At 37.4% G+C, this 12,500-nt stretch overlaps 1 protein-coding gene across 2 annotated transcripts in view; it reads right to left on the bottom strand.

The window, feature by feature from the left end:
- The window catches only part of LOC135214866 (protein FAM43A-like), a 302,949-nt gene that overhangs the window by 164,822 nt on the left and 125,627 nt on the right, over window positions 1-12,500 (bottom strand). The window lies entirely within an intron of this gene.

Genomic DNA, 12,500 nt, shown 5'->3' with positions numbered 1-12,500 from the left:
TAGCTGGGACCTACGAGGTCAGTTGGCTGTGAGAAGGTTTAAAAGGCGTCACAGGAGGAAGACCTCGCAGCTGCACATTCAAACAGTTGTGAGAGAGTGTGGAAAATCAGATGGAAGGAGGAGAATAAGAAATGAGGTACAGTAAAAGGAATGATTGATGTTACAGCTACCGACAGAAGGGACGCTGCATTGACGCTTTCAAGTAATGCTTACAGTGTGCCACGTGAGTTGCACTGACGGCACTAACCCCTCCGGGGCATAAACGTCATCATTGGTATTGGTGTTACAATATTGCTGATTAATATGATAGTAAATAACAAGGTGAACTGGTCACACACACACACACACACACACACAGACACACACAGACAAACAGAGAGAGTTTTGTAAAGGAAAGTGTCTCGTTTATCGGGTGTAAATGGACTTTTGCCGAGTCATTGACGCTGCCATCATCACTTTGTCATTGGAGAGTGCCATTTCTTATTTCCATTATGGCTTTGTGGTCTTTCGCTTTTCTTTTGACTTTTTCCCTTTCAGCCCCTTCGACAATGTACAGTGTAGTCTCAGAGTTTCACTGCAGCACTTTCCATTTCAGTTATATATATATAATATATATATATATATATATATATATATATATATATATATATATATATATATATATATACATATATATACATATATATATATATATATATATACACACATATATATATATCCATATATATATATATATAGATATATATATATATATATACTATATATATATATATGTATGTATAACAGAATCACGAAAGTTAGGAACGTGATAAAATCATAAATAAAGATAAATGCCACGAAGGAAAAATAAACGAAGGAGTCTGCGAGATCTTTCGGCTTAAAAGCCCTTTACTGGAGCAGATACTGACAAAAATACGAGAAAAGACAATACAAGAAGGTTCGTATAACTGACAGATAGGGATTATAAAAGGATTAGTGCCTAGAATCCGACACCACCTGGAACAAGCATAAACAAAGGGTGCAATTAAAAGGTTTAAGACAATCATCTCAGATACAATCTCCAGACAATTAAAGGATTATAGGTGACAGCTATACGGAACCTGGTAAACAAAACCATATTCACAAAACATGACAGACATACATTACATAAAATTTTTAATAACTCTAAGGCAACTGATTTTTATTTTTAAGTCAGTAATTATATATTTGAGGTCATTCTTAAAACATGTTACAGATACAAGGGTCTAAATGAAAAAGGCCACGACTAACATTGAAATTACAATGAAAAGTAAGTTGTATTAAACAGCCGATTCTAAAAGATTTCGTGATAAGACATCTCTTGACCGTGCAATTACTGAACTGTCAATCCAATTAATTCGGTGGTTGTTTTCACTTAAATGAATAAATAATGCATTGTATTTTTGCCCAGTTTTTACAGAGTATTTATGCTGGTTAGCCATACTTCTAAGCCCTTGCTGGACTGTCCGAGATAGATGAGGGACATCCCTACATGGAATTATATATTATGTTGTGCTTTCTCTGGGGTTCCATTTTTTATTAACATTCTTTTAGTGTGTTATTATAGGAAGAAACAAGGTTGACATTAAAAGCTTTTAACAATGGTTTTAATGGTTTCAATCCGTTAAAATAAGGCAAACTGAGAATGTTCTTAGAATTTTCTTTCTGTGTGTTATTATCAGTATAAAACTTTTTGTGGCTTTATTATAACAAATGTCTAATATATGTGAAGGATAGCATAAAATCTTTCCCTATTTTTCTTATGTATTCAATTTCTTGATCCAAATATTGTGGACTGACAATTCGCAATGCTCGTAAAAACATAGAGGAAAAAATTGATATTTTTATATTAAGATGGTGGCCTGAGAAGAAATGAAAACTAAGTTAAGTTGTTCGTCGGTTTCCTATAAATACTGAATTTACAGTTGAAATGGTTCTCTATGTATCAAAACGTCTAAGAAAGGGAGGCAATTGTCTTTTTCTAATTCTAGAGTAAACTTTAATCGATGTAACCTGGTATTTAATTTAGAGAGTAAATCATTTACATCAATACCGACAGGAAGAACAGCTAAACAATCATCAACGTAACGATACCACTTTACAGGAATATGAATGATATTAGGTAAGTAGCGTTTTTCGAAAAACGCTACTTACCTAATATCCTAGGGCTGGCCCCCCGAAGGATCAGATATTTTTTCGTGGCTAGGAACCAACTGATCACCTAGCAACTGTACTTACAGCTTATTGTAGGATCCGAACCACATTATATCGAGAAATGAATTTATATCACCAGAAATAAATTCCTCTGATTCCGCGTTGGCCGAGCCGAGAACCCAACTTCAGACCACCGGATTGGTAGCCGAGCACGAAAAACCACTCGTCCTACTAGGAACTTACCTCGGTGGCGTGGTTGGCTTAGTCTGGGCCTGCCACATCGGTGGCCGCGAGTTCGATTCTCGGGCATTCCATTGAGGCGTCAAAGATGTATATTTCTGGTGGTAGAAGTTCAATCTCGACGTGGTTCGGAAGTCACGTAAGGCCGTTGGTCCCGTTGCTGAATAACCACTGGCTCCACACAACGTAAAAACACCATACAAACAAACAAACAAACCAACGAGGAACTTACGACAGCAGAGTAAAGCTCACGGACAGGACGGTCTAAGGTTACCCTGTGGTCGTCAGTAACCGTCAATAGGGGATTTTATGACGAGAAAGGAAATAAATATTTATACAGTTGCTGCCTTCATCACGTGACCATTCAGGTTTCATTGCTGGTTACCAGCTAAGCTGCTACCGTTGAATTTGAGTCATATAGGTAACATACTGCATCACAATTTCATTCGCGTTTCTACTGAAAACAGAAGATTATTCCCTTATTTAGTATGCAAGTCTGGCGATTAAAAAAAAAAAAAAAACATCAGTTTCCAGAATCAAGTTAATGTCAAACTGACGCGAGTTGAAAAAAATATGACAGGAAAGAGTGAATTTCCACAGTTCTAGAAAACTTTTCTTCGACCAGTAATAAAAACCGAAAAAAATGAGAGAGAGAGAGAGAGAGAGAGAGAAGAGGACGAGAGAGAGAGAGAGAGAGAGAGAGATTTAGAATTTCCAGTTTCTTCAACCAATAATAAAAACCGATAAAATTGAGAGAGAGAGAGAGAGAGAGAGAGAGAGAGAGAGAGAGATGAGAGAGAGAATTCCCATAGTTCTATAAAACTATCAACCAGTAATAAAAACCAATGAGAGAGAGAGAGAGAGAGAGAGAGAGAGGACGAGAGAGAGAGAGAGAGAGAGAGAGAGAGAGAGAGAGAGGATGAATTCTCGTATTAGATCTACAATAATATTTTGCACATATCTAATAAAAACTCTCTCTCTCTTCTCCCAGGTGCATATCACATAAACAATGCTGCTCCCATTACCGACGGGGAAATGGGTATAATTATTATATAGTAATATATATATATATATATATATATATATATATATATAATATATATAATATATATATATATATATATATATATATATATATATATATATATATATATATATATATGTACCTCGCCTCTCTACGATCGCGAGTAGTTACTAGGCCCCTCCTCCCACCCACACGCCACCTCCCAAAAAAAGTTACTATTACTAAACGAGTTCCCGAAGCAGCGAGTTGGAACGTCCAGGGGACAAACTCGTCGCGGCAACCTCTGCTACGCCCCCATCACCGCGACCTGATGGTCGATAAATATGTGAATGTTGGTGGCAATTCAAGCATAAATGACGGAGCTAGCAGCAGCTTCTCGCTACTATGTAGTCGTCGTCTTCTGCATTTATTTATTTAGTTAATTTTTTTTTTTTTAAGAAGGACCACAGCTGAGTCTTCATTCGTAAGTGTTGAATTCCCTTTTCCTTTTCATATTATTATTATTATTATTATTATTATTTCCTCCCTTTCTTTTCACATTTTTATACTCACTTTCTTTCCAAATAATGTATTTTTCTATCTCCCTCTCTTTTCACATTTTTTGTCCTCTCCCTCTCTTTTCACATATTTTATTTGTTTCATCTCCTCCCTTTCTTTTCACATCACTTATTTTGTGTATCCCCTCCCTTTCTGTTTACATCACTTATTTTCTTTACCTTCTCCCTTTCTGTTCACATCATTTACTTTTTGTATCTCCTCCCTTTTCTTTTCACATCCTTTATTTTTTTTACCTTCTTCCATTCTTTTCATTTAATATCCTTTTCTCCTGGAAACGATTAATTTTATTCTCTCGTCACTCTCTCCAGACTGGCGGACATAAAAAAAAAAAAGAGAGAAAAAAAAAGCTGATACTGGTCTTTTAATTCCTTTTGCGATTTTACTCCTCAGAGCTCGGATTACCAAACCGGGTCGACAGCCAAATTCAGACTCCACTACTGGAAGAGTGTGGCGATTACATATAATTATCTTCCAGTTCTACGTTGCCAAATACCATTTAGTAACAGGAGTGATTAAGGGACACAGGAAAAAAGGAATTTTGGTTAATGCCTCAACAAGTAGTTACCGTTTCATCACAACATATGTGGTAGGAATGTTACCGAAGGATATTATAGGCAGTGTTCTATGATGACTGGAATCTCGATATTGTCTAAATGTATTTACGAGAGAGAGAGAGAGAGAGAGAGAGAGAGAGAGAGAGAGAGAGAGAGGAGAGAGAGAGAGAGAGAGAGAGAGAGAGAGAGAGAGAGAGAGAGAGAGAGAGAGATGCAAATGATTAATATTGTACCCAGAGTAAAATTCTTAGCGAATGCTTACGTGAATCTCATCTTATAAAGCAGCGAAGAAATAACCATACGAATTCGTAAAGCTGGGAACAAATATTGCAGTAAGAAAGGTCGATAGGTGACCTATAAACATAAGGGATTATAGTAAAAAAAAAAAAAAAAAAAAAAAAAAAAAAAAAAAAAAAAAAAAAAAAAAAAAGGTTCTGACAGTAGGCTGTTCCCATGAAAAAATCAAAATAAGAAATCAGAGTAACGTAGACTTCACTTAACCATGTCGTCAAAAATGGTAACATGTGTCGAGCCGGACAGGCCCGAAACTTAGATAAAGAAAACTTACATTAAGACACCTGTCAATCGGCACACTAGTGGTGATCAAGACTATAGCCCCGGGTTGGACGAATCGCTACACTTTCAGGCTCGATACGTTTAGCTTGAACTGAACTCACTTCAATGTCAACAGTCAAAGGCCAGTACTGATGTCTGGGGTTATTCGACTTGTTCCACTATATAGACTTAACCTTTTGGGCGTCCAGTATATATATATATATATATATATATATATATATATATATATATATATATATATATATATATATATATATATATATACCTTTTTGGATGCTGCGCCTCTCACGGGATGGGGGAAGGGGGTATCGAATAAATTAGCCAAATCAAATCAAATCGGGTTGGACGATGGAAAGTCTAATCATGGAGGTCATTATACGCAAATGACCGTTATTGAACAACTAAAATAAAACCGACATATGAAAGCGAAATGCGTTCTATTATGAAGAAACTGACGTCAAAATCTAAAAATCGAGATTCCTCGCCAGATATTGGCACATGCCCTCGGGGGCAGATCACCAGCCGAGACGATACTTGACTCCGGGACCCAAGTGAATAGGCGAAGAGATAATCAGGAATCAGATGCAAAGGATTATTTCATGGATGCAGGAAATTGATTCCCGCGAGCGAGATTCGCGAGGTTAAGTGCGCGTTGCGATGCAATTTTCTGCTTGAATGATGAAGCTCTCTACACGAGAGTCGTACCGAAGGATGTATGAATTGCTTGTGCGTTCGAATTTATCTCTTGTGCCTTTGCAAATGCGACAATGCCTGGATGGTTGCACAAATTCTGTGCAAGAGAGAGAGAGAGAGAGATACGACAATACCTGATTGTACAAACTATGTAGGTCAGAGAGAGAGAGAGAGAGAGAGAGAGAGAGAGAGAGAGAGAGAATGCCTGATTGTACGTACAAAACTGTGTAGTCAGAAAGAGAAGGGGGGAGTGGGGGTGGGGGGTTGGCCGGGGGGGGGGGGGGGGGGGGGTTGGGCCGGGGAGGGGGGGTGCCGAAACGACTTGAAAAAGTTCTAAACAAACAATATACAGCTGGGGCATAAAAATCCACTTCACTCAAGTAGAGAAATAAGAGCGAGAGCCAATTTCCGGTAACGTCAACGCTGCCCTAAACACCTGAATTGAATTTAACGAGGGCCTCAGGTTCGTTCACCTCGCATCTGTGTAAATTTGATTGATTATACATGTTATTCTCACATGTGGCCTGGAATAGTAATCTAGTAATAAATAATAAACAAGTAAAAAAAATCGAGTTTTCTGTACAGCATATAATGCTGTATGATACTCTCAGCCGGCCTGTGGTGGCCTGTGTTGCGTTGCGAGACGTACGAGCATGGCTAACTTTAAACTTAAATAAAAAATAATAATAATAATGATCCTACACTGCTGCAAATTGGTATGTTTAATGATTGGAGGGTGCATGATCAACATACCAATTTGCAGCCCTCTAGCCTCAGTACATTTTAGGATCTGATGGCGCAAAGGAAAAATGCGGACGGACAGTTGTATTTTACAGTAAAACTAAAACGCAACAATTCATATGTACGTACGTATTTCAAAAATCGATAATAAACGAACTCAATGTCACATGGTTTTAATTCGACGGAGATGTTTAGGGACGAATATTCATTGTCAAAGTGACAAAGCGCTGGGACCCATGAGGTCATTCGGCGCTGAAACGGAAATTGACAGTAAAACGGCTTGAAAGGTGTAACAGGCGGGAAATCTCGCGTTTGCACTATGAATCAACTGTTAGAAGATGGTGGAAAGTAAGATGGAAGAAAGAGAATATGAAAAAATGTACAGTAAGAAGAATGAAAGGGGTTGCAGCTAGGGGCCGAAGGGACGCTGCAAAGAACCTTTAGTAATGCCTGCAGTGCACAGCGTGAGATGCACTGACGGTGCTACTTCACCGCCTTACGGAGAAGAATACCATATGTACGAAAGTCCAGGACACACGGAAAATAAACTGGATTTCAGAGGCAAAACAACTTCCTTACCTGGAAAATGTCACTGGAATCAGTCACTACTTTGAAGGATACCCGAGTTCCTAAAACGATCGAAGGACCACTTATGGATGCATGACAGAATCAGGCTTAACCTATTATCTCGAACGTTGATTAATAGTGGAGTCTATAGCTTCACCACTTAGCATTAACTAACGTGGGACGAACTGGAAGGCGATAATTGTCTCGTAGATTATATGGGTATTATGATTTAAAAGCTGTTACTAAAAACAATTTGGAAGATCTATACATGCACATACATATACATATTATACACACATACATACTTCACACACACACACATACACACACACACACACACACACACACACATATATATATATATATATATATATATATATATATATATATATATATATATATATATGTGTGTGTGTGTGTGTGGTGTGTGCGTGTGTGTGTGTCTGTGCATCCTATACTGCTGGAGAACGGCTTAAAGACAGTGATTTACTTATCCCCTTATTAACTTTAATATATTTTCAGTCTATTTTACCGCTACATTTACGTGAGAGGGTTTGCGACCTTACTTAAATATGGATGAACATTAACTGACATTTAGCCTATAACCAAATATTTTATTTAGCATGCAGGTGGCTTTAATAATGAATATACCAACTGAAACAGAAATATATATCTAAAAAGGATAAGGATAACCAAATTAGGTATGAATGTTCAAAGGTCATTTCAAACGAAAAAGCTCCTAAAATGTCTTATTCCGATGAAACATATACCTCTCTCTCTCTCTCTCTCTCTCTCTCTCTCTCTCTCTCTCTCTCCGCAAAAGCAATAAGACATCATCTTTAACCAACAATTCGCCTTTCACTTCCCCAGTCGTTGTACCTCTACCATTTCTGTATAACTTTTTTTCTTTTCATCCGTCCTAATTATCCTCACAGTCGCCATTACCATCATCGCCTCACTGGGATTTGTTTCATGAATAAATAAACGCATACAATTAAGCTACCAAATGTCTCAAGAGACTCAAGAGAGCAACTTTGGTATGGTGGCTAGCGTCGTGGAAAACCGCTCAGATGTCGTGGGTTCGCGTCTCCCTCAGGCTGATGAAAATTCACTGGCTCAGTATCATGATCAGTTACGCTGCAGTGTGGGGCCTGCGGTGGGAGGTTGAAACCAACATTCTTAGGAAGCTCGGATTTCGAGTCAATGGCTCCTTTGGTGTGCTTGTTCCATTTAGGTAGGTTTCATCTAATGAAATATACAATAATAATAATAATAACACCATCTCCTGCGGTTAAAAAAGGGACAGCTTTCAGCTCTCTCTCTCTTCTCTCTCTCTCTCTCTCTCTCTCTCTCTCTCCTCCAATGAGTGAATGAGGATTGCCTTTGCCCAGTTCATTCTTATCCTCTTTAATTGACTCATGAAGGCAGCATCGTCTTTAAAAAGACTTTCCCGTTTCCAAATCTTTCGCTGTGCACTAACCCCCTTCACCATTCCCCCTTCCCCCACACCTATCCCACTTCCCTTACCCATAATTCTCCTCCTCCTTGATTCCAAACGACTGTCCCAAAAGGTGAAAGTAGGGACGTGAATAACTCAATAAATGAATGACGGTTGACAGGTAGCCTAAGAATCATGTCAGGGCTTCTAATATGTCAAATTTTTCAATCTTTCAAACAATATCTCATTGATTTGTTTTGTTTGTTTGTTTGTTTGTATGGTCTTTTTACGCTGCATGGAACCAGTAGTTATTCAGCAACAGGACCAACGCCTTTACATGACTTCCGAACCACGTCGAGAGTGAACTTCTATCACCCGAAATACACATCTCCAACAGCTCAATGGAATGCCCGAGAATCGAACTCGGTCAAGACCATACCGATCACATCACTGAGGCGCTGAATATACCTCATGGAAACAAGCATATCCACCTGACTCATTCTGACTTTTCAAACTTCAAACTCCCGAAAGCACTAATTGACATGAAACTTATTATGAACGATGAAAATAGGCAGCAAAAATATAAGTCGAAATAGAGATTTCTGTACAGCGTTTAAATGTTGTATGACACGCTTACCTATGGCCCACGAAACTCTTAGCTGCAGCATATGAAACTTTCAGCTGTGGCCCATGAAACTCTCAGCTGCAGCGTATGAAACTTTCAGCTTTGGCCCATGAAACTCTCAGCTGCAGCGTATGAAACTTTCAGCTGTGGCCCATGAAACTCTCAGCTGCAGCGTATGAAACTTTCAGCTGCAGCCCATGAAACCCTCAGCTATGGATCATGTCTAACTTTAACCTTATATATAATAAAAACTACTCCAGCTAGAGGGCTGCAACTTGGTATGTTTGATGATTGGAGGGTGGATGATCAACATACCAATTTCCAACCCTCTAGCCTCAGTCGTTTTTAAGATATGAGGGCGGACAGAAAAAGTGCGGACGGATAGACAATAGTTTTACAGAAAACTAAAAAAAACGTATTTTACCATCATCACAATGAACAACTACAACCAAGATATTAAAAAAAATGACCACAGTCTTGAATGATTGTGAAATCGCCTGCAAGGATAAAATAATTTGCCGTGAGGCTTCAAGATTGGAATCCGCGCTACATCCACAAATAAGCAAAAGAACTTCACAAAAAATAAAGCCACACAAAACAAAGTCACCGATACCGCTAGAGAGTCGAGTAATGCACGCATCGTAATAAGTCAAGGGATCGAACTTTAAACAGGGTGGGGTTGGGGTAGGGGGGGGGGGTGGGGGGGGGGGGGGGGGTTTCTCGGAATAAGGGAAAAAAGATAATAAAAAATAATATCTAGCGTGGTCTGTTACTTGGCCTTTTAAAGCAAACAACTGCAAACAAACCCCTTCCTACACAGTGCACGCCTCCGTCGAAGAATGGAAGAATCGTAGGCAAGCTCTGTTTAATTTCGATGTGGAAACAACACACACACACACATGGTAATTGTGTTTCTTAGTGTATGTTATATATTATATGTATATATACAGTAGTATATAAATGTATATATATAAATAAATAGATATCTTAGCATGAGTATATATATATATATATATATATATATATATATATATATATATATATATATATATATATATATATAATACATATATTTATATACATATATACAGTGTTTATATATATATATATATACATATATATACCAAGATATCTATTTATTTATATATATAGTATACATTTATATACTACTGTATATATACTTATAATATATAACATACACTAAGAAAAACAATTACCATGTGTGTGTGTGTGTTCAATATTTCCACATCGAAATAAACTGGAGCAAAAACAACACGAAATTCTTGACACAAAAGCCATACCTTCCTACAAATGCACAATACCCAGCTCGCCGCCGAACAAAATTCTTTCGCAACGCGAGCTAGCATTAATTAAAATAAAAATAATTCGGGACGGGGACCAAGTAAGCACAGAGAGAGAGAGAGAGAGAGAGAGAGATGAGAGTTTTCAACGAAGATCATCACGCAACAGCTTAGGACCCAGGGCTAAAATACAACCCAAGCCAGTTGGCGGTCACACACGGCAAATGCGCACTAACTATTTTGCAGGTCTCTAACTGACCTTGGTCGAATCTGATCTTTAAAATATCAAAATAAGAATGGAGAATAACATCAAATGAAAAAAAAAAAAAAAACCCGCACTTCAAAATAGGAAATAAAAGCATACTAAAACCAGAAACGTAGGAAGATTGTCTGATCTGATGGCTGTAATGCAAACTCGAAGATGCCAAGGAATTCTACAGAATTATTACAATATTTTCCCAATTATACACGCACACATACATAAATACAAACGTGTATATTATATATATATGTATATATATATATATATATATATATATATAAATATATTTATATATATATATATATAATATATGAAGCTTACAACTAGTATGAATATAGATACAGTGTATTTTATATATGTATATACGTATGTACATTTATACCAAATATATAAACTACATTATCTGTGGCAAAAAAACCTTGTTATAAATCTATTTTACATATATATATATATATATATATATATATATATCTATATATATATATATATATATATATATTATATATATCTGTATCTATAAATTATTATCTATATAACTATATATATATATATATATATATATATATATATATATATATATATATATACATTAAATATATAAATTATACATAATATATATATATATACTATATATATATATATATATATATATATATATATATATATATATATAATTCAAGGGCAGCAAAGCCCGCCAACAACCATACTAGGCCTAACGGAACCTCTGGAACAACGATAAAACGACAACTTGTCGAGATCCAAGGCTACTTCAGGGAATAGTCCTTCTCCAGTTCCCACCAATCCAGTCTCATAGGCATATCTTTCCACCAACCCTTTAACCCGGTGACAACACTTATGACAACACTTGTCACAGTGGGGTTACCGAGGCAGCCAACACAAGTGGCCACTGAATTCATGGCATACAGGCTTATATGAGGCTTATGGAATAACCAATTACACAAAAATAATTATAGTAGCATGAGTCTTTTAATGGAGAAACAAATCCATAGTTATGTAAGGGTGCACATGTAAATAAATCGGACCGTTGGTTACCTAAACGTCACTTACTCCGAGGTCTACTATAGTAGATTCAAATCAACCGTGCATCTGATCTCCAGGCCAGTCCCTTGCGACGCTCCTGATTGGCTGTTGATAAGTCAATCACAGGCCGGGCTGGAAACTCTCAGTCTCTCTATAGAATTCACATAGGCAGGATGTATGCTCCACCTCTCCTGAGGGATACGTCTTTCAAAAGTCTCCCTCAGGGGAGGTGAAGCATACATCCTGCCTATGTGAACTCTCTTGAGAGACAGAGTTTCTAGCCCTGTCGTTGGCTTTTCAACAGCCAATCAGGATCGTCGTAAGGGACTGGCCTAGACAGCAGATGCACGATTGACGTGAATGTACTTTGATACTAAACATGGCAGAAGCTCGTTAAGGACGCCGTGTTTAGTACTAGCCCCTCGGGAATCAACTAATGAACAATATATCTTCGTGAGGCCGTCTACTTTACATTTACTATACGGTGTTTAGTACTATATCCATTCTTACATATTCTTGCCCATATTTATATGTAACGAACATCACTTAGAAACAATTTCAGTTCCTTCACCAGTCGTTACAACTCGTCTTCACTATTGCCGGAAATAACAAAGATTTTTCCGAAGTAGCTGTGTGGACAATTTGACCTCCACATTCCTCAAGTGTCAACACTTGCAAATGACCAAGCATGTCATTGTTCAGTCCGGG

Source organism: Macrobrachium nipponense, chromosome 46 (assembly GCF_015104395.2).
Source record: "Macrobrachium nipponense isolate FS-2020 chromosome 46, ASM1510439v2, whole genome shotgun sequence".
Taxonomy (NCBI): domain Eukaryota; kingdom Metazoa; phylum Arthropoda; class Malacostraca; order Decapoda; family Palaemonidae; genus Macrobrachium; species Macrobrachium nipponense.
The sequence above is the reverse complement of the archived record's forward strand: the minus strand, read 5'-3'. Positions and strand labels throughout refer to the sequence as shown.